The sequence below is a fragment of the Mirounga angustirostris genome, unplaced genomic scaffold, assembly GCF_029215605.1.
Source record: "Mirounga angustirostris isolate CCGP_5_RB_7025 unplaced genomic scaffold, mMirAng1.0.hap1 SCAF_3, whole genome shotgun sequence".
Classification (NCBI taxonomy): Eukaryota; Metazoa; Chordata; class Mammalia; order Carnivora; family Phocidae; genus Mirounga; species Mirounga angustirostris.
Window position 1 is genome coordinate 64,376,255 of NW_026991711.1, and position 24,588 is coordinate 64,400,842.

General features: G+C 36.2%; 1 long non-coding RNA gene across 3 annotated transcripts in view; it reads right to left on the reverse strand.

The window, feature by feature from the left end:
- The window catches only part of LOC135363842 (uncharacterized), a 478,080-nt gene that overhangs the window by 198,518 nt on the left and 254,974 nt on the right, over positions 1-24,588 (reverse strand). For all 3 annotated transcript variants that reach the window (XR_010410028.1, XR_010410029.1, XR_010410027.1), the window contains one exon: positions 23,956-24,004. This is a non-coding gene — a long non-coding RNA (uncharacterized LOC135363842). The remainder of the gene's footprint in view (positions 1-23,955; positions 24,005-24,588) is intronic.

Genomic DNA, 24,588 nt, shown 5'->3' on the forward strand with positions numbered 1-24,588 from the left:
CAGCAAGCCCTGCAAACATCAGGTGTTCTGGTGTGGGTTGGGCATAACACCAGAAAAACTTGTTTTAAAAATCAAAAGATTCCCAAACCCTTTCACAATCCTGCAAGACCAGGCATCCCTCTGTTGCCCTGGCTAAAAAATGTGAGATTGGGCGCCTGGGTGGCTCAGTTGGTTAAGCGACTGCCTTCGGCTCAGGTCATGATCCTGGAGTCCCAGGATCGAGTCCCGCATCGGGCTCCCTGCTCGGCAGGGAGTCTGCTTCTCCCTCTGACCCTCCCCCCTCTCATGTTCTCTGTCTCTCATTCTCTCTCTTGCAAATAAATAAAATCTTTAAAAAATGTGAGATGTACTCTCTAGAGAAGCTCTGAGCTAAAGACAACAGAGCTAAATTCAAAGAAGAAATGCCAAGGCAAAACCAGGGAGATTAATTAGAAGTTAATACACTAAAATAGTAAGAGCGTGAGTGTCCTTGTACTCACAGGCAGGAAATTTGAAGATTGTAAAGAAAATGATTAACACAGGGGAAGAGAATCACAGAAACAAACATTTGGGGGTATCCACTTGACAGCCCTACAATTTAGCTCACCAGTAGATGCACCAACCCACATGGCTTCCAATAATCTTTTTAATGCCTCATTCTTAAATATAAATGGACAGCCTACAATGACTCAATATTTGAGTACACCATCCAACTTGAAGGATATTCACCAAAATAAAGAAGTAAGGATGCTGCAGAAAGCAGAAGAAAAATTATTTTTTTCAAAACTTAATTATGATCCTCAGATAAGACATTGCATCTATGAAACAAGGGTGGGATGCCACAAAAATGTTTTAAAATATTCACATAACAAAAAAGAACTATTAAAAAATTTTAAATGTGATAGTTGATGTGGGAAACAAAGGAAAAAGAAAAATTATTAAATTTCCTTACTATCTATAGCCCACTGACAAGTCCTTGAAACAGGCAGAATGACATTCCTCTAGGAACTCAACTGCCTTGATGTTAATACTTTGCTAAGGGCAAAAGGCAATCTTAGCCCAAACCCCAGGATCCTGTAAGTCTACTTTAACATTTAAAAATTCTTTTGGAAACTTCATCTGTACCCCCCAAGATATGTGTTGGCAATCATCCCCCAAGCATATGACTCACTGATATATATCTGAAAGGTCTCATAACTCAGGTTTTATTAGATGGCAATAAATGATCTTTTCCCAACAAGAGCTAGCTCCCTCAAGGTCCTGGAAACTTTGCTTCCAAAATTCCTTAGAGACTTACACTATCCCTAACCCTCTCCCAACTTGAAAGTATATAATGTGCCACTCCTCATGACCCCAATGCAGCTCTTTCTGCCTATAGTCCTGTCCCCCTGCTTTAATAAAATCACCTTTTTGCACCAAAAACATCTCAACCATTCTTTCTTGGCCATCGGCTTCAAACCCTAACATCAGTGGTGAAAAAAAAAAAGTGAGAGTTTGATTTATGACAACCACATTGTAAATCAGTAGGAAAATGCAGTGCTATGCAATAAATGATGCTGGTTCAATTGCTTATTTGTATAAAAGAGAAATTGATCCTTATCTAATATTAAACCAAAGTGTCAATTCCATATGGGTTATAAAAGTAAAATTAAACAGCAAAATTTTAAAATGTTATAAAAAATATAGGACATTATCTTTGTATTGGGGTGGGTAGGGTAGGATGTCTTTTTTAAAGACATGAAAGTGCTTTTGGAGGAAAAAACTACAAATTTGACTGCACTAAAATTTAAACAGTTGTTTATTAAAAGATTCTTTAAAGACAATGAATAAATACCCTGCTGTCTTTGGTTCTATTGAGAGGAGTTTGGAATTTAGAGAATAATACAGAAAACTAAGCAAACAAAAAACTGAGGTAATTATTAAGTGCAGGAAAAATAAAATGATATACAGAAGAAAGTGATCATGATATAATATGCGGTTTACATATGTATATTTAGAGTTGTACTATTCTTAACACTAAATATTGATTTACTTTAAAACCACAATATAAGTATTTTAAGAAGATGGAGGGAAGAAATGTGTGTAGGGAAAATGTCAAAGCCAAGTCCTCTTCTTCCATAATAGTAAGTTAAAGATTAAAAAGTAACAGTAACAACTAACACATGTAGCTCTTATAGGTTACTCTTTCCAAAATCCCTAAGAGGTAGGTACCATTATTATTCACATTATACTTAACATTTAGAAATATAAAGGCCAGAGAAAAAGGTGAAAATAATTGTCTTTCAGAGCAAGCTTAAGTCATACAAAGTAGTAGAGAAGGGGGATTCTCATGTATGTTTTGATACAGTAATATTTTATTTGTTACCAAAATATACTTTGATTACAAAATTTAAAATAACTAGAAAACAAAATAAACTTGAGAATTCTTGTTCTAAATATGTTGTTCTTGTTTCTCTTATAGTAATTACTTATAGTAATAAAAGTAACTTAAGTAAAAAGACAGATTTTTATTCTAGACCTAATTTTACCATTTGCTGATTTTATATAATGTGGTATTCTGTCTCAGATCTCTTTCACAATCATCCTTATTTCTTTTTTATAAATTTATTCTCAACACTGAAACTTTGTAGCCAGAGTTCAGTTCTTGGTCTCTTGACTTCTTTTCATTTTTATATATATTCACTTCCTATTGATCTCATCTAGTCCCATTGCTAAACACTCTGTATGTTGATGACTTCCACACTTACATCTTCAGGCTTAATCTTTCCATTAAACTTCAGATTCTCACAATAAAAAATAAATAAATAAACTTCAGATTCTCATATCTAGGGTGACCATGCACCCCTGGGAGAGTTCAAGTTTATATCTATTGTCTTAGCCTCCAACCAGTTAGTAGTCTCTTTCACTCTCAAAAGTGCCCAGCAATCACAGTCCTTGGTATTTGCTCAGAGGATTTGAAAACTTATGCCCCACAACTTGCACAAGGATGTTTATAGCAGCTTTATCATAACTGCCAAAACTTGGAAACAACCAAGATATCCTTCAGTAGGTGAATGGATAAATAAACTATGGTACTTACAGACAATGGAATATCATTAAGCACTAAAAAAAAGTAACCTATCAAGCCACAGAAACACATGGGGAAATCTTAAATGCATATTACTAAATGAAAGAAGCCAATCTGAAATGGCTACATATTGTATGATTCCAAGAATATGACATTCTAGAAAAGGCAAAACTATGGAAAAATAAAAAGACCAGTGGTTGCCAACAGTGGGAAGGAAGAGATGAATTGGAGCACAGAGGATTTTTAGGGCAATGACAATACCCTGTAAAATATTATTATGATTGATATATGTCATTATACATTTGTCCAAGCCCAAATAATGTACAACACTAGGAATGAACCATAGCGTCAACTATGAACTGTGGGTGATTACAAAGTATCAATGTGGTTTCACCCTTGTTTATGTACCATTCTAGTGAGTGATGTTGATAATGGGAAAGGCTGTGCATGGGAGGGAATATACTGGAAGTCTCTGCACCTCCCTCTCAATTTTGTTATAAATCTAAAAGTTCCATGAAAATAAAGTCTTTTATTAAAACTGATTGAATCTTTCATATTTCATATGTCTAATGGGTTTATATTTCTTCTTTGAGTTGCCTGTCTATATTCTGCACTTTTTTTTTTATTGAATTGTCTTTTTTTTTGTTGTTTTCTTGCTGTTCTCTTTTAAGTACATTTTAGGTAAATATTTGCAAGTATTTTCACTCAGCCTGTGGTTTACTTTATAATTTAGCTTATAGTGTTTTGTTTTTGTTTTCTTTTGTTTTGGTTAGGGTCATGTCAAATTATTTTATAATAAAAAAATTTCAATGTGTAAAAAAAGAAAAAAAAGTCTTTTAAAAAGGAAATATTAGCACATAAGGATAACTGAGACATTTATTTCTCATACTTAATATATTCAATAACATCTTTCTACTTAAAGAAAATCTCATTCAGTTCTAATTGTTTAAATCAACATCTGCTTTATTCTCTGTCATGGCCAAAAACCAAAACAAAACTCATAATAGATATATGGGTTATTTCGAATAGGAAACATAAAGACAAGGTCACTAAGCTGTAGGTAAGATCACTTTCATTCAGTTCAGTCAAGATTTATTAAAAGCTTTCAGACAGAAAATCCTCTATAAGGTCTGTTGTCATTTATTTGTATGATTAGTACGTGTTGAAAAAATTCACTGTTCAATCATTAAAATCCACATTATAAAATATGTAGGAGTAAACAATCTGGAGGCATTTAGAGTTTAGTTTTCAGTTTTCAAATGGTTTTAATCTAAAAAAAAAAAGTTAATATTATATTCCTAACTCTACAATCCTTGTTCTGTTCTTCATTTTTATACCTACTTGAGTTCCAAGGAAATTCTAATCTATATGTTCATGATTCAATTTTTATTTTTAAAATAAATAAAACTGCCAAAGTTAAACTCTGACTCTACCACAGAAAATGGGAATAGTGGTGCTACTTTCTTTGATGATTATATTTCAAAGAGATGTCTCCCAAGTCCTTGAGAAACCCATTCTTTGGGTTGTAAAACAGGCAAGAAGCTTTTGTAAAAATTTACATCTCAAAGAAGTAGAAAAAGAACTTACAAGTTTTATAACAAAAATGCTCTAAGAGAAAAGGAGGTCAAGACCTAGAGTCAGGAAGAAGCCTATCTAAAGTTTAGTCAAGCTGAGGGGAACATTGAGGCCATCTACCTCTAGTAACTCTCAGTTCCTTCATTTTAGTTTGAAAACAATACTACTCAATGTTGTATGGTGGCAGATGGTAACTATAATTAAAAAAAAAAAGAAAGGAAAGGAAAAGAAAAGAGAGGAGAAGACAAAAATCAATGGGAATTGATTTCTGGCAGTAATGCATTGTTTTTTTTCAAAAGGAGAATGAACTATGTGGGATTTTTTTTTTTCAGAGTGTGGTTTAAATAGTCCTGCAGATGCTTTAATATTTCCCCAATATCTACAAAGACCCCAGTGAGGAAAAGGACTGAATGTTTCATTTCAACCCTTAGTCAAATAATCCTAATATGCCCAAAAGAAAAGTTGGGTAAGACCATACCCATAAGCTTAGAATTTAAATTGTTCTGGGGGGGAGGAGCAAGATGGCGGAGGAGTAGGAGACCTGGATTTCATCTGGTCCCAGGAATTCAGCTGGATAGGGATCAAACCATTCTGAACACCTATGAACTCAACAGGAGATCAAAGAAAAGAATAGCAACAACTCTCTGAACAGAAAAGTGACCACTTTTTGGAAGGTAGGACGTGCGGAGAAGTGAATCTGAGGCAATATTCGGGAGGATAGACGGCAGGGGAGCAGGCCTCCTTTGGCCACTTCTGGCAAGTGATAGAGCAGCTGAGCACAAAATAGGAACTTTTAGAAGTCGGCTCCACTGAGGGACGTCACTCAGGTGGCTAAGCAGGGAGTGGAACCCTCGCTGGGACAGTGTGGTCTCAAGACCCTCAGGGTCACAGAGACCAGGGGTGCCTGAGTGTGGCAGAGCTCCCAGGTATCAGAACAGGGAAGCCAGCTGCAGAGACGGAGCCGAAGCACAGGCTCTCAGCTCGGGGTTGCCATAAACCATGATCCACGGCACAGTGGGGCCACTGCTCCTCCAGGAGGGACCCAACAAGCAGTAGATCTGGGGAGACTCCCCTTCCTCCCCTGGGAGGAGTGGCACGGGAGCACACAGCAGGGATCTGCTGGGTTTGGAGACTCCACACTGGGGTCGAGTGCCAGAGATAGAAATGCTCGGTCACAGGCCTGGTGAGCATGGAGTGCGGCCGGAGACCGGAGAGTCAGGAGTGATTGACTGCTTTTCTCTGGGGGCTCAGTGAGGAGCGGGGCCCCAAGTTCTCAGCTCCTCTGGGGCAGAGATTGGGAGGCCACCACCATTTCACTCTCGTCCTCCAAAGCTGTACAGAAAGCTTGCAGGGAACAAAAGCTCCCAAGAGCAAACCCAAGCAGATTACTTAGCCCTGATCGGCAAGGGCAGGGCAATTCTGCCTCCAGTAAAGACATTTGGGAACCATGGCAACAGGCCCCTCCCCCAGAAGATCAGCAAGAACAGCCAGCCAAGACCAAGTTTACTGATCAATGAAAACGGCAGAACTCCAGCGCTAGGGGAATACTGCACATAGAATTCATGGTTTTTTCCCCCCTGATTCTTTAGTCGTTCAAAATTAATTTTTTTAATTTTAATTTTTTCTTTTTCTTTTTTTGAATTTTTCTATTTCCCTTTTTCAACCAATATCTTATCAATCCCTTTTTTAAAAAATCTTTTTTATTTTTCCTTTTTAGAGTCATATTCTATCCCTTCATAGTAGTTAACCTTATTTTTGGTATAAATATATAAGTTGTTCTCTCTTTACAATTGTGGGATACAGTTTCTTCTAACAGATCAAAATATACCCTAAATCTCTAGTGTATGGCTTTGTTCTAGTCTCCTGCCTGATCACATTCTCTCCCTTCTTTTTTTTTTTTTAAGATTTATTTATTTATTTATTAGAGAGAGAGAGCATGAGAGGGGGAAAGGGCAGAGGGAAAAGCAAACTCCCCGCCGAGCAAAGAGCCCGATGTGGGACTCGATCCCGGGACCCCAGGATCATGACCTGAGCCGAAGGCAGTCGCTTAACCAACTGAGCCATCCAGGCGCCCCTCTCCCTTATTTTTTTTTAAATCCCCTTCTTTCTTTTTTTCAACCAACTTCTTATCTTATCAATTCCTTTTATAAAATCTTCTATAATTTTCATCTTTACAGTCATATTCCATCCCTTCATCGTATTAACCCTTATTTTTGTACATATATAAATTTTTCTTTCTTTAAAACTTTGGGAGGCACTTTCTTCTAACAGACCAAAATACACCCAAAATCTAGTGTGTGGCACTGATCTATGCACCAGCCTGATCATATTGGATCATATTCTGTTTTTTTGTTTTGTTTTCTTTTTGTTTGTTTTTATCTATTTCTTTTTTTCTTTCATTCCCTTTCTTTCCCCCCAGTTTCAGGTCTTTTCTGATTTCTTTAGTGTATATTTTCTGGGGACGTTGTTATCCTGTTAACATTTTGTTCTCTCATTCATCTATACTCCTCTGGACAAAATGACAAGATGGAAAAAATCACCTCATAAAAAGAACAAGAGGCAGTACTGACTGCCAGGGAACTAATCAATATGGACATTAGTTAGAAGTCGGAACTAGAGTTCAGAATGATGATTTTAAAGATACTAGTTGGGCTTGAAAAAAGCATGGAAGTTATTAGAGAAACCCTTTCTGGAGAAATAAAAGACTAAAATCTAACCAAATTGAAATCAAAAAGGTTATTAATGAGGTGCAATAAAAATGGAGGCTCTAACTGCTAGGATAAATGAGGCAGAAGAGAGAATTAGTAATATAGAAGACCAAATGATGGAAAATAAGGAAGCTGAGAAAAAGAAAGATAAACAACTACTGGATCACAAGGGCAGAATTTGAGAGATAAGTGATACCATAAGACGAAACAACATTAGAATAATTGGGATCCCAGAAGAAGAAAAAAGAGAGAGAGGGGCAAAAGGTATATTGGAGCAAATTATAGCAGAGAACTTCCCTAATTTGGGGAAAGAAACAGGCATCAAAGTCCAGGAGGCACAGAGAACACCTCTCAAAATCAATAAAAAGAGGTCAACACACGGACATCTAATACTAAAACTCATGAGCCTCAGAGACAAAGACAAAATCCTGAGAGCAGCTCAGGAGAAGAGATCTGTAACCTACAAGGGTAGAAACATTAGATTGGCAACAGACCTATCCACAGAGACCTGGCAAGCCAGAAAGGACTGGCAGGATATATTCAGAGCACTAAATGAGAAAAATATGCCGCCAAGAATACTATATCCAGCTAGGCTGTCATTGAAAATAGGAGCAATAAAAAGCTTCCAGGACAAACAAAAACTAAAGGAATTTGCAAACACAAAACCAGCCCTACAAGAAATTTTGAAAGGGGTCCTCTAAGCAAAGAGAGAGCCTAAAAGTAACACAGACCAGAAAGGAACACAGACAATATACAGTAACAGTCACCTTACAGACAATACAATGGCACTAAATTCCTATCTTTCAATAGTTACCCTGAATGTAAATGGGCTAAATGCCCCAATCAAAAGACACAGGCTATCAGATTGGAATAAAAAACAGGACCCATCAATATGCTGTCTGCAAGAGACTCATTTTAGACCCAAAGACACCCCAGATTGAAAGTGAGGGGGTGGAAAACGATTTACCATGCTAATGGACACCAAAAGAAAGCTGAGGTGGCAAACCTTATATCAGACAAATTAGATTTTAAACCAAAGACACTAATAAGAGATGAGGGAGGACACTATATCCTACTTAAAGGGTCTATCCAACAAGAAGATCTAACAATTGTAAATATCTATGCCCCTAACATAGGAGCAGCCAATTATATAAGGCAATTAATAACAAAAGCAAAGAAACACATCGACAACAATACAATAATAGTGGGGGACTTTAACAGCCCTTCACTGAAATGGACAGATCATCTAAGCAAAAGATTAACAAGGAAATAAAGACATTAAATGACACACTGGACCAAATGGACTTCACAGATATATTCAGAACATTCCATCCCAAAGCAACAGAATACACATTCTTCTCTAGTGCCCATGGAACAGTTTCCAGAATAGATCACATAGATCACATCCTAGGTCACAAATCAGGTCTCAACTGGCACCAAAAGATTGGGATCATTCCCTGCCTATTTTCAGACCACAATGCTTTGAAACTAGAACTCAATCACGAGAGGAAAGTTGGAAAGAACTCAAATACATGGAGGCTAAAGAGCATCCTTCTAAAGAATGAATGGGTCAACCAGAAAATTAAAGAAGAACTAAAAAAAAATTCATGGAAACCAATGAAAATGAAAACACAACTGTTCAAAATCTTTGAGATACAGCAAAGGCAGTCCTAAGAGGAAAGTATATAGCAATACAAGCCTTTCTCAAGAAACAAGAAAGGTCTCAAATACACAACCTAACCCTACATCTAAAGGAGCTGGAGAAAGAACAGCAAATAAAGCCTAAACTCAGCAGGAGAAGAGAAATAATAAAGATCAGAGCAGAAATCAATGAAATAGAAACCAAAAGAACAGTAGAACAAATCAACGAAACTAGGAGCTGGTTCTTTCAAAGAATTAACAAGATTGATAAACCCCTGGCCAGACTTATCAAAAAGAAAAGAGAAATGACCCAAATAAATACAATCATGAATGAAAGAGGAGAGATCACAACCAACACCAAAGAAATACAAACAATTATAAGAACATATTATGAGCAACTATACGACAGCAAATTGGATAACCTGGAAGAAATGGATGCATTCCTAGAGATGTATCAACTACCAAAACTGAACCAGGAAGAAATAGAAAACCTGAACAGACCTATAACCACTAAGGAAATTGAAGCAGTCATCAAAAATCTCCCAACAAACAAAAGCCCAGGGCCAGATGGCTTCCCAAGGGAGTTCTACCAAACATTCCAAGAAGAATTAATACCTATTCTTCTGAAACTGTTCCAAAAAATAGAAATGGAAGGAAAACTTCCAAACTCGTTTTATGAAGCCACCATTACCTTGATCCCCAAACCAGACAAAGACCCCATCAAAAAGGAGAATTACAGACCAATATCCTTGATGAACATGGATGCAAAAATTCTCACCAAAATACTAGCCAATAGGATCCAACAGTACATTAAAAGGATTATTCACCTTGACCAAGTGGGATTTATCCCTGGGCTCCAAGGTTGGTTCAACATCCGCAAATCAATCAATGTGATACAATACATTGATAAAAGAAAGAAGAAGTACCATATGATCCTCTCAATAGATGCAAAAAAGCATTTGACAAAGTACAGCATCCTTTCTTGATCAAAACTCTTTAGAGTATAGGGATAGAGGGTGCATACCTTAATATCAAAAAAGCCATCTATGAAAAACCCACAGCCAATATCATTCTCAATGGGGAAAACCTGAGAGCTATCCCCCTAAGGTCAGGAACACGGCAGGGATGTCCACCATTGCTATTCAACATAGTATTAGAAGTCCTAGCCACAGCAATCAGACCCTCAACTCTATGGTCAACTAATCTTTGACAAAGCAGGAAAGAATGTCCAATGGAATGTCTCTTCAACAAATGGTGTTGGGAAAATTGGACAGCCACACGAAGAAGAATGAAACTGGACCATTTCCTTACACCACACACAAAAATAGACTCCAAATGGTTGAAAGACCTAAATGTGAGACTGGAGTCCATCAAAATCCTAAAGGAGAACACAGGCAGCAACCTCTTCGACCTCAGCCGCAGCAACTTCTTCCTAGAAACATCGCCAAAGGCAAGGGAAACAAGGGCAAAAATGAACTATTGGGACTTCATCAAGATAAAAAGCTTTTGCACAGCAAAAGAAACAGTCAACAAAACCAAAAGAGAACCAAAAGAATGGGAGAAGATATTTGCAAATGACATATCAGATAAAGGGCTAGTATCCAAAATCTATAAAGAACTTTAAACTCAACACCCAAAGAACAAAGAATCCAATCAAGAAATGGGCAGAAGACATGAACAGACATTTCTCCAAAGAGGACATACAAATGGCCAACAAACACATGAAAAAGTGTTCAACATTGCTCGGCATCAGGGAAATCCAAATCAAAACCTCAATGAGATACCACCTCACACCAGTCAGAATGGCTAAAATTAACAAGTCAGGAAATGACAGATGTTGGCGGGGATGCGGAATAAGGGGAACCCTCCTACACTGTTGGTGGGAATGCACGCTGGTGCAGCCACTCTGGAAGACAGTATGGAGGTTCCTCAAAAAGTTGAAAATAGAGCTACCATATGATCCAGCAATTGTACTACTGGGTATTTACCCCAAGATACAAATGTAGGGTTCCGAAGGGGTACATGCACCCTGATGTTCATAGCGGCAAAGTCCACAATAGCCAAACTGTGGAAAGAGCCAAGATGTCCATCAACAGATGAATGGATAAAGAAGAAGTGGTATATATATATATATATATATATATATATATATATATATATATATATATATATGACAATGGAATATTATGCAGCCATCAAAAGGTATGAAATCTTGCCATTTGGAATGACATAGATGGAACTGGAGAGTGTTATGCAGAGCGAAATAAGTCAATTAGAGAAAGACATGTATCATATGACCTCACTGATAGGAGGAATTCTTAATCTCAGGAAACTCCAGCAACCTTCAGTTGCTGCAGCGGTGGGGGGTGGGAGGGAATGGGTGGCTGGATGATAGACATCGGGGAGGGTATGTGCTATGGTGAGCACTGTGAATTGTGTAAGACTGTTGAATCACAGACCTGTACCTCTGAAACAAATAATACATTATATGTTAAAAAAAAAAAAAAAGATGAAGATAGCAGGAGGGGAAGAATGAAGGGGGGGACATCGGAGGGGTAATCGAACCATGAGAGACTATGGACTCTGAGAAACAAACTGAGGGTTCTAGAGGGGAGGGGTGTGGGAGGATGGGTTACCCTGGTGTTGGGTATTAAAGAGGGCATGTTCTGCATGGAGCACTGTGTGTTACACGCAAACAATGAAACATGGAACACTACATCAAAAACTAATGATGTAATGTATGGTGATTAACGTAATATAATAATAATTAAAAAAAAGAATTTAAAATGTTCTGAGAGGCAACTAGAGTTGTTTCAAATGCTTCTGAAAGCCAGCAGGCAAGCATTTGTGTGCTTCCCTACTGCTCATCCTGAAGCTCTGAGATCAGTGAATAATGACTGAAAGAAACACTGAAGTATATGAGAGCATCAATTTATACCTCTAAAACAGACTCTAAGGAACAGACTTCATGATAACCTAATCAATAGGAAGTAGATATAGCAACCAGAAGGCCTACTGTTTTATGATTAATCAATATTCATGGATTCACCATCTGTATGGTCAGATAATAAAAATTTCACCATACTAGAATGAAGATACTTGGGAAATCTAATCAGACTTCTGCTTAATGATAAGCAAGTCAAGGCAAACTGAAATGAAGAATATATTTTTATTAAGCCATAGTAATCTTTTGATTCTACCTTTCTCACTCTAGGGAGTGTAAGTGCCAAACCAACCAGGATCTTCATGTCAGTGGCTCAGGTTATTTTCTCCTTGTGTAATACTGAACATATAATGACATATTTTTACTTTCTATCCCCTTTATCTGGAATAAAAAAATCATATCCCATTTGTTTATACTTAATATTACCACATCTTTTTTCTTTCAGTTATATTATGCAGCTATTACCAATATCTAAGTTCATAAATTCTCTTAGACTGGTTACATCTCAGGGTGAGGACTTTCTGATAACAAGTAGAGCAATAGTCTATTATTTCCTAGAGCTAGCTATCTTAGAGCTATAGCCAGCTGCCACCACTGAATAGTTCCCAATTTATTAAAAATCCCTTTTTGATAGATTCTCTTTTAATATTTACCTATTTCTCTTTTTCCTTAATATTTAATATTCACCTTGGAATCTATGATATATTGCAAAAGTTTGGTGGGTTCTCTCTCTCTCTCTCTCGTCTCTCTCCCTTAGGAAAGAAAACTTTTCCATAATCCTCAGATGGAATTCCCCCCATATCTCATTAGTCTGGGCTGGGTTACATGCTCATCATTAGAAAAGTCATTGGCAGGGAAGTATGACACTCCCATAACTGGCTCAAAACATGTCCTCTCCACTGCTGGAAAAGGAAACTACCTTCCTAAGCACATACTTCGGAATGCATTACCTGTACATTCCCTGAACAGATGTGTGTTCTCTGTCAAGAAAGAAGGGCTGGGGAATGACCATTCAATAGGCAATAAAACAGTCACTACCACTAGAACCTCACTATCAATGAAGCATTTTTGAAAGCCTAGGTAGTCCAAAATATCTTTAACACAAGGGCTCTTTCCTTACTTTGAACATTCTCAAGCGTTTCCGCTTTTACAGTTTAGTTCTTGGATTTTGTATTTCCATTTTCATATGGGCTATTATTTCCAAGTAATCATCAAAATTGGTGCTTATGAATGGTTACTGTTAAAATGTAATTTTTTCAAGCCTCCCTCCACAGTAATTTTGCCATTGCTAGAATCCCTTTTGGAGTGAATACCCAATATGCCAATTGATGAGTTAACCACATAGATGACAACCCTCAAATGGGAATACAAAAATTCCAGGAATATTCAGTTCAGGTATGTTTATAATGGCATAAAACACTAAAGAGAGTAGAGCCAGAAACTAAAGAAAAATGCCTGCATTTTTAAAACACAAATGTAAAATGCTATAATAGTCACTGGCAATATAAAAGTAAAAAAAAGATTTGCTATTTTCAAAGAACATATAATTTGAGGAAGAGAAGCAAAGCATAAACTATTAATTATAATACACCATAAAATCTGCTGCAGTTGAAATATAAATAAAATGTTGTATGGACACAGACAAAGGAATGGCTTTAAAAAGCAGGAAGTAACTGGTTAAAAAATTAATAGGCAAAAAAAAGAGTTGCTTTGATTCATTTTAATGCTATAGTAAGGTAGAGAAGAAAACAATTTGGTGGCAAGATGTTGTATCATGATCAGTACAGAAGATAGAGAAATTGGATGTAGGATGTAGGGGTATTTTTTTCTTTAAAAAATATAGAGGAACAAATTGTTATAACACAAAAATGTTGTAATATTAGCCTTATCAAGAAGTATAATAAATTGTATATTCACATTTTAAAATGTTTATTGCATGCTTACTCTCTGCTAGAATTGTGGTAGGTACTGGGGACACAACAGCAGACAAGAGAGACATGACCCGGCCCTCATGGAGGTAACAGTCTAGCAAGAAAGTCACATCTTACCTAAGCTAAGCAATAATAATGAAATGTGATAAGCACTGGTAGAAGGTAAATCAGTTAGAACTCTTTCAATTGCTAACTGGAACACACACACACACACACACACACACACCCTGACTTAAACAAACAAACAAACAAAAGTGAATGTATTAGCTCATACAACTGAAAACCTCAGGCATACATTTGCCTTTAAGTGATTTTTGATGCAGGAATTTAAATGTTTTCACCCAAAACTTGTTCCTTTGTCTTCATCTTTTGGCTTCCCTTCTCTAGGTTGGCTGCATTATCCAAACTGGCTCTCACCTTATGGAGACAAGATAGCTTAACCACCATGATCTCATATCTTTACAGCAGAAAAAGAGAGCCACTTCTCCAATAGGTCCCCAAGAGCTCTGAGACTCATGCTGATTTTATCAGCTTGGATCATACACTCACTCCAAGACAATGATCACAGCCTGGGAAATGTAATATACAGATTGTCTAGGCCAGTATTTATGGCAACTGTCTCACAGAAACAGCTACCATATTATGTCAGATTCAGGCAACATACCCACAATTATTTTTGTTAGAGCTACAAAAAGGTATGAATACCATCCTGAATGCTTTTCTTTCATAGGTAACACTGATGAATCATAGAAACTTATCAACAACTAATAATATTTTCCCGTTTCTCTCCTTTGAATCTCAAACCACAAGAGTCTAAAGGAAGCATTCCACTATCAAAATATTGTAATCCAAAAACTGAGTTCTTCACCAAAGCAGATAGTATTCAACATAAACTACTATATAATTATATATATAATACATAACTATTTTGAATTTGAAAGATTTTTAGAACCTTATGCTTGCCATGTACTCTGTAACTGGACAAGTGTGAAAGCCATCATGTAACCCAAAGACATGACACTTTTTTTTAATATAAATAAAAAATTCCCTCATTTCTGAGAGGAGCGAAATGGTGGTGCCAAGGAAGGCTAAAAGGTTAGATCCCTCAGAAAGGAGAAACCTGGCAATGTCCTAAATTTCAAATCATTTAAACATCCCATTATATATGATCAGCCCCAGATCTAACATGTATTGAATGTCAAAAGATAGCTGTAGAATAGATCTTGAAATTCCCTATGGTCACAGATTTTTCCAAAAGTTTCTGTTAATTTGGGGAGAGAAAAAATGAAGGTAAGGAGAAAAGGAAGGAATTCCTATAAAATAAGAAGGAATAATGTCAATTCTAAGCACCTTATGTCAAACACCTTGACACAGGTACTTATTCCTCCAAGGTACCAGTTTACAAACTTTAATGTGCATCAAATCATCTGGGAAACTTCTTTAAAATACAGATTCTGAGCCCTATTCTCAGCCATTCTGCTTCCATAAGTTCTGAATGGTGCCTAAAATCCTACCTTTTTAATGAGCACTTTTGGTGATTTTGGTGCTAACAGTCCAACAAACACACTAAGAGAAAATTAATTTATATCTAAATCAAAAGCTGCTATATGTAATGAAAACAAAATCTTAGAAACTATCGTAAGAATAGAGAGAGTGTACATATCAGTACTATCCTTCATTCATGAGTAAATCCCACCAGCTAGACCAGGTTCTGCATTATAAATGCAGGCATACATAACACAGACAACATGGATGAAGACCAGTTCTTAGAGGCATACAGACTGTAGAATTTAAGATAGTTATGTCCCTGAGAACAAATATTGACATCATAGAGATACGGTGCATTTTTGGAGTGAGGACAGCAAGCAGGGCTGTGTAAGACAAAGGACTTCAATCCAGAAGGTTATTTGGAGGTCAGGTGCTGAAATCTCTGGGGCAGGCATCAGATCAGCACTATATGCTCTATCTGTAAGTATTTTAGCAAACTTCCCTAACAAATCTTGAGTTCTGGTTGATTTCCAAAATGATTCCTGGAATGTTGGAATACCTCATTTGTAGAAGCAGTGACTAGTAGGGAATTGTGGTCATCCACATCTCCCCATACAGATCCAATTTCTGATTCATTGGGTTACATCATGTAATGTGATCAGAGAAGAGAGCAAAGTATAATAAGCAGTCAAACTACTGTTCTTGCAAATATTTGTTCATTTTCAAATCCACCAGTAATCCAAGGACTCTGCAGTGGCTTTATACTCTCCATTAATTTTTCTACCCAGTCTATCCCCATAAAGTTGATTTCTGCTAGACTTGCAGAAATTTTCTGTACTGTATACTTTCACAAAGCCCCAAAATCCATGGGTAATAACTGAAGATCTAAAAGTTTTCATCTATGAAACTTATAAACTTATAAAACTGGCCTTATAAACATATCCAAAAGACAGTTTTGACAATAATGCAGATGCTCAGAAAAAATGTTTCATATTGCAATGACCCACATGGGGATTGTGTGTGTGTGTTTGTGTCTGTGTAGTATGTGTGTATATAGACAGCAGTGTAATATTTCAAGCAAAAATACTTACTTATCTCTAATGGAAAACTATCTCTTTTCTTTTTAACTGATGTTAATTTATTTTAGGAGAGGGCAGAAAATTAAAATCAATACAGTATAGTGATTAAAGGTACAGATTTTGAATTGAATTTTAATCCCAACCCTGACATGACTTTTGAGATTTGGGATAAGTTTCTTAAATCTCTAACATCAGTATTCACAGCTCTAACATAGACACAAAAATACCTACCTTCCAGGATTGTTGAGAGTTTTAAAAGATATAATGTGTGTCAAGCACTTAACACAGTGACTATAACATAGTAGGTAATTATAATCATGATTTTGATCAAATATTTACCTTAAAGAAGCCAATTAGGAAGAAAAAGACACATTCCTTCATTAATTTCTCATGTATATTAGAAGAATCAAATGTTTTCAGAAAACATTTGAAAATTTGTTAAGTGACTTGAAAGCATCCTGAATTCTTGCACTTCACAAAATAGGAAGACCAGAGTAGGCAGAGGACAACTTTTTACCTACCTATACCTATAATTCATGGTGAAGATGTTGATTGTAAAACAGTTTCCTACTATCTGTGTTGAAAACCAAAGCATGCAACATTTCTGTTCATTTCCACTTCCATTTCTATTTCTATGCAGCCCAGATTACTATGTTTGTTAGAAGGACCATAAGGCAACTGAAAACTAAATTTACCTATAAAAGGGCAACCAGAATACTTATGATCTTAGAGACCCTATATATTCTTGAGAATACTAATTAAATACTAATTTCCTCCAAAAATTATTCTGTTCTCCCACAGAACACCTGATTTTTAACTGGGCATTTGACCACCCAAAATAAAGACTTCTTTACAAGTAGATTTGTCCAAATGACCTGGTTCTTCAAGTCAATAAGATATAAGCACAAATTTATTGAAATTTTGAAAACTTTCCTTAGGTAGCTGGCACATGATCCTCTCTTCTCCTCTGTCCTCTCTCTTACCTGCTAGCTAGAATTTGAACATGCTGACTAACGGGGGAAGAAGCCATTGTTGACCAGAAGGTGGCTTGGGAATAGAGGCTATCATAGAAAAACAATAAGCTAGAAAAAGCCTTGAGTCCTGAATGTTTTGTAAAGCAAAGCTACCATAACATGCCTGATCCTACTTCTGTGTGAGAGAAAAATCATTTTCTAACTTTTAAAGTTACCATTATTTTTTTATCCACCACTGAACTTTACCATAACTGTGTTGAATGAAGAAAACATTTTAGAGGAATGAGATTAACCTAGACTCACATGAGCTGAATTAAAATCCACTCTCCTGAAAGGCCTACACTTTATAACCAGCAGTGGCCTGAAAGTATGCAGTGCCCTGTTTGCATGTTTTTAAGTTCCCAGTTATCCTCAGGACATTATTTATCTCCATAATTCTGAAACAGAGATGCTCCTCCACTCTTACAATCAATCCAATAAAAACAAAACCCATCACAATCTTCACTTTTACAATTTTGAATTTCTGTGAAAACAGACTTCTCTATCACTTTCATATAGCTAACTGGTTCTCAATTCTTCCTAATGAAAACCCATGATTTTTCCCTTCTCTAAACATTTCAAATGTTACCAACATTATCCTTTCATGTATTGTTATTTTTAATTTAAAAAAACTCTGTGATTTTCTAGACTTTAAAGACATTCACTCAACTTTTCTTTTATTATTATGCTATGTTAATCACCATACATTACATCATGTTTTTGATGTAGTGTTCCACGATTCATTGTTTGCATATAACACCCAGTGCTCCATGCAGAATGTGCCCCCTTTAATACCCATCACCAGGCTAACCCATCCCCCCACCCCCTCCCCTCTAGAACCCTCAGTTTGTTTCTCAGAGTCCATAGTCTCTCATGGTTCGTCTCCCCCTTCGATTTCCCCCCCTTCATTCTTCCCTTCCTGCTATCTTCTTTTTTTTTTTTTAACATATAATGTATTATTTGTTTCAGAGGTACAACTCAACTTTTATTCTTCTCAACTAAAGAAGCCTAATGTTTTAGTCTGTCACTGACATTTTTACCCCATTTGATTCTTTTTTAAACATATTTATTTATTATTTATTTATTTATTTATTTATTTATTTATTTATTTAAGAGAGAATGTGGGGAGAGGCAAAGGGAGAGAATCTCTAGCAGACTCTCCACAGAGTGCAGAGCCCAACACAGGGCTCAATCTCAGGACCCTGAGATCATGACCCAAACCAAAATCAAGAGTCAGAGGCCTAACTGACTGAGCCACTCAGGTGCCTCCTCTCATTTGATTCTTTTAGTGTTCTTCTTTGGCACTTTCAACATTATGTTATAAATTTCCTGCGTATAACAAAAATTTCCAGTGAAAAATGAAGAAACAAAAGAACTCAGGATATGAAAGAAACAAATTGTTGAAACAAATCCTCATGCTTATTGTAAAACATCTTTCCTACGGATAATTATATATGCCTACGACGAAAGAAAACTTCAAAATAAGCATTACTTCCCCTCTCTTCAGTATTGCTGTGTTGAGGGCAATGAGACAATAAACTGAATCATACCTCTCTCTCTGCTTCCCCTTCATTACCAGGACAAGGGACTGGAGAATTTCCAATGGAAAGTAGAATAGAGTAATATATTTTGTTAGGGCTTCATACTACCACAAGCACTATCCAAGCACTTTTCCACTTGTTAGCTCTATAACCTTGGAAAAGTGATTTAACCTTTTTCTGCCTCAGTTTCCTTACCTAAAAATTGGGATAACAATAGTATCTTTGAATTGGGTTATTATGAAGATTAAATGAGACAATTTATGTAAAATAATTGCCATGGCATCCATCACATATTAAGAACACAGTAAACAGATCTCCTTACTTATAACAATGATGATTCTGTCCTCTAATTAGGCCATGGTGGCAACTGAATGACACTGACGGAACACTGGGACACTTACTCATAAACATAGTGCTCTGCATGCAGCCTACCCAAAAAAATCTACACATGAAAATCTATACAAAATCTACTAAATGTACACATCTGAAATTTTAATTTAAAAAATATATACTGAGATATACATTATATGAATCCTTTGAGTGTAGAATGTAGCACTTCAATTTTGATTGCCTCTTACATTTTGAAGAATTATCACATCAGTGTGTTTAGCACCACTTGAGATATATTGAAGAATGTAGCAGAAATGTAACAGAGCCTGTCTTGTAGAGCTTACCTAATGCTAATATCACAGACATATTTGCCAGCTTATAACATCAAACATACTACTAAGACAATATAAGACTAGGAGATAAATTGTAGAATGGGTTCCAAATGTTTTACAGAGGGGGAAAAAGATAAAAGAGAATTCAAGTTGTGAAGAAAGATTCTATGAAATATGTTGGCATTAAACTAAGCACTAAAGAATCTTGAATAACTCTTAGCTATTTCATTAAGCCAAAAATGTCCCCTTTAAAATGGGCCTGTTTCTGTTTCTCTTGCATATTTTTATTCATTGAAAAAATTTCCGAGCATATTCATGTACTGAGGATTGTAGAAGTCACTGAGAATACAATATACCTAGTCTAGTCCTCCCTGTCATAGAAAAAGCCTACAGGATTTCCTGCTCCTGGTGTTGGTGGAGTGGCTAGCTGCAGAGCAAAATTTCCACAGGATTAATCTGAGATAATTAGAAAAGTTGGAAAAAACAAAAAAAAAAAGTGTTTGAAAATGAATCATTTGAGTACCAAGATCCTGGAGAGAAGGGAGGTATATTGTAGTACTTTTCCCTTCAAGATATTTGTTAGGCTACAAGAAGGGCAGGATAAAGAAGCTAAGAGGCAAAGTAGAAATAATAGCCAAATGCTAAAAACCTGAATTGAGTTTTGAACAGTCTAATGAGACTAAGGGGATAAAAACTGGAGTTCAGGGGCCTGCAAATCAGACAGCCCCTGATAAAAGGCCCAGACCTCCAAAAGGACTTTGAAAGGGCCAGACTTTAGGATTAAGGGCAAAGTTCTCATAAAAATCCAGTGTTGACCAGTTCAATTCAAAACCAGGTAAAGGTCATCTGTTCCTGCTCAAAGTGCAGAGTAAATTAATATTAAATCCTCTCTGGAGAAAGATAACATTAGGTAGAACTTCACAAACTTATCTCTATGATTTTTCATATACAATATCTGGCATTTAATTTTTCTAATTATTAAGCATGGTAGGATAGAGAGTTAAATGCTCAGAAATCAAGAAAAAAATTAGAAAAAAAAAAAGGAAACAGATTCAAGATGATGCAAACTTCGGAGTTCTCACACAAGGATGTTAAAACAACTGTGATTAATGTTTTCAGAAAGTAGATGAGAAAATGGAGAAATTGACCAGAAACTGAAACTAATCAAAAATTCTAAACTGCAAAAGACAATTACTACAATTAAGAAATTTATAGACATTAAACAGGAGATAAGAGAATTAGAACTGGAAGTTAGGTCAATTTAAAACATCCAGACTGGGGCGCCTGGGTGGCTTCAGTCGTTAAGTGTCTGCCTTCAGCTCAGGTCATGATCCCAGGACCCTGGGATTGAGCCCCACATGGGGCTCCCTGCTCTGTTGGAAGCCTGTTTCTCCCTCTCTCACTCCCCCTGCTTGTGTTCCCTCTCTCGCTGTGTCTCTCTCTGTCAAATAAATAAAAAAAATCTTTAAAACATCCAGACTAAAGAAGAGAGAGAGGAAAAGATGAAAAATAAAGAAAAGGTATATGAAAGATCTATTGGACAAATTATTGAAGTCCTAAAAGGAGAGGAGATAGTGAGGCAAAATCTTATATGATGTTGAATAACAATATTACAGAAACAGCAGACATCAATCCACAAATTTAAGAACCTCAATGAAATCCAAGCAGGATAAACACAAAATAAAACAAACAAACAAAAACATAGTAAAACTGCTGAAAAACAAAGATGAAAAGAACATTTTAAAGTAGCCAGAGAAATACAGATGTAAAAGATAAAAGAGTAAAGCTTCTGTAAGATAATATAGCATAATATATTCATGACCTTGGAATACAGGAAGATTTCTTAAGCAGGATGCACACACGCACACACACACACAAATTAATCATCTCTTCATCAAGAAACACGATTATGACAATAGAAAGAGTAGAAGAACAGATAATTAACAAAGGATTTGATTCCAAATAATCTGAGAACACATCAATCAATAAGAAAAAGATAAACCCATAGGAAACTTGAAGAATCATTAAAAAAGGGATGGGGCACATACAAATGACCATTAAAGATATAAAAAAATGCGCAACCATATTAGTCATTAAAGAAATGCAACAAGATATCACCTCACAAGTATGGATGGCTAAAATTGGAAAGCTTGACAATAGTAAGACATATCTATGACCAAGAGAAACTGGAGTTCTCATATATAGCTTATTGAAGCACAATATGATACAACTACTTTGGAAAATTTCAGTAATATCCTCTATTATTGTAAAATACACATCCTATGACCCAGCCATTCTACTTAATTCAATACCTAACAGAAATGTTTGCAAATGGTCATTAAAAACTATACATACATAATCACAGCAGCATTAGTTATAATAGTCAAAACTGGGAACCACCCAAATAGCCATTCAGAGTAGAATAAATCAATAATTTTGCTATATACATACAACGGAAGGTTACCTATGATGAAAAATGAAAAACTACTGCTATTTACAAAAATGGGTATATCAAATAAACTTAATTTTAAACAAAACCAGTTCCCCCCAAAACATTATACTATATGATTCCATTTATATAAAGTTCATAAGACTGGATGGAGAATATTTATGGAGAGGAGGAGTGGGTAGTGACTGTAAAGGGCACAAGAGGAGCTCTTGGGGTACTGAAAATTGCTTTATTTCTTGTAGTAGTAATTAATATGAGTGTGTTCACTCTGTGAAAATTTATAATATATGTTGTATAATATGATCTGTGTACTTACTTTACACAATATTAAGTTATATGCCCAGTACCATGTTAGTTAAAGGAAATAAATATCTACTGATTTAATTTATGGACTTCACTTGCCATAGACACAGTACATCCAAAAAAACGGGGGGAGGGGAGATCCTGACACAGGAATAAAATATAAAAACCAATTCATCCTCACAGGTGCAAGAGGGCTGGGTAAATCTTCAGCCCTGATGCCTGCACCAGGATCACCACACCCTTGGCACAGCTGTCCATGTACCACGCTTGCTTTATAAAAGAACATTTTGCTAACTTTCTAAGACTGCAGACCTAAACACAAAATTCTGTTTCTAAGATAACATCCTGTACCATACTTTGTTTTACTTTGGCTGCCGACCTGGAAGAGTCATTGCCTCCATTATTTGAAATGGAGGGCTTTTCAGTGCTACATTTATGAGTTTCTTATTTTTTAAGTGGATAAACCTGGCCAACACCACAACCTTAAATACTTTTACTAGAACAAGTACCATCCACTGCAGACACATCCTTCATAGAGAAAAATCTGGCTTCTTGGTACTTTGGTCTGGCCAACAGACATCCTGCCAGGTTTACAGTGAAAGATCAGGGTTCTCTGACAACAGCATGAGGAATATTTCCCATCCGGGAATGAGTGAATTCGGACAGGAGTTCGCAGGTCTGGCAAGACATCACGTGGACTAGGCCAAACCAAACATCGAGTGGAAAACTCCACTCAGACAGTATTCCGTGGGTCCAGGCCCCCTGCAGCCAGCCCACATGTGCAACTGACACTACTTAGTGATGAAGCAGCAGCCAAACAGTATTGCACACACTGTGCAGAGAATGTGCCTCAGCCAGGTGGAGGAAGGATGACAGGACCACTGGGACACTGTCCCAGGTCTAATCAGAAAAATACACTCCGGGTTTTTCCAGGACCTCATGATGCCAGAGATATTTTGATCGTGAAGTTGAGATATTTTGAGCATAAGTGGCTTTTGTGACCCATATGTCTAAATATTTTCCCTTTTATGCTAGGAAAAAAAGAAACCTTGGCTCACAGCTCCACAAAGTGAAAAAAAAAAATGAAATAAAACTTTACTTAAAGCACAAATGTATCCTACCAGATTCTGCCATCTCCCTTCAACCTTCTTATTCCTCAACTGCAAAGTCACTAGTTAGGAATAGTGTTGCTATGCATTTTGCATAGTGACTAGTATACTTTTCATTCCTAAAACTATTATTTATTCATATAGTTGTTATATCTACTTGTGTTAATTTATTTAAAACACTTTTAAAGGTGCTATATAAGCACTTCTTGAAATTTTGCCCCCAATAAGAAAGATTTCATAAAGAAAGAGAACAAATTAATTCAACATATCTAAACCTGCACTTGCCACAACTTCCATATTACTTCTCTCCATTGCTATGAATAACTGAGGGTTGTCTGTGTATCTACTTTAAAAGTATGTGACATTTATCCATTATATCTGAAACTGGAAAGCATGAAGATGCATGTATGTGGCAAATGCAGAGCAAGATATTCTCCCCCAAAAAGTAGGAAATCACTTTACTTACAGTATATTGTAGTAGACTTCACAGAACAGTTGAAGATATCAGAAGGTTCCTAAATGTGTAAAGGAAAATTAATTTTTAAAATTCTGTGAACTTCAAAGATTGTACAGATATATAAAACAGTTATATCACATGCACTAATATTTCTATGACTAATGATGCTATTAAGATCCAATTTCCAAAACATATATATACATTTCCTGACAGATAAATTCTTATAACTAGAACAGTATAGTTTTTCTAAATAAATATAATTCACATCCATTTAAGTAAAATCACGTTTATATACCTCTCCTCAAAGAGTAAGGAAAGAGCCAAAAATTACTGTGAGCTGTTAACTCCAACAAAGGTCAGTTACCTTCTGCTGTGCTTTCTCATGTTTTCTTGGAATTCCACATCACCCCATTTTGTAACTCTATTTTTTTAATCATCTCAGTAAAAATTCAAAGATTCTAACCTTTCTCATAAGAGGCAAGGAATGATGAAAGACTGCTCCCCAGGTCAATTTACTTGCCAAGGAGCTAAGATTTCTCCCAGTATTCATGTTCCAATGGCAAAGGGTTTAAGAGGGAAAAGAGATAGGTTGTTTGGTTCAATCCAGAACACTCTTGACTGAAATATTTTTCTTTTTCTTTA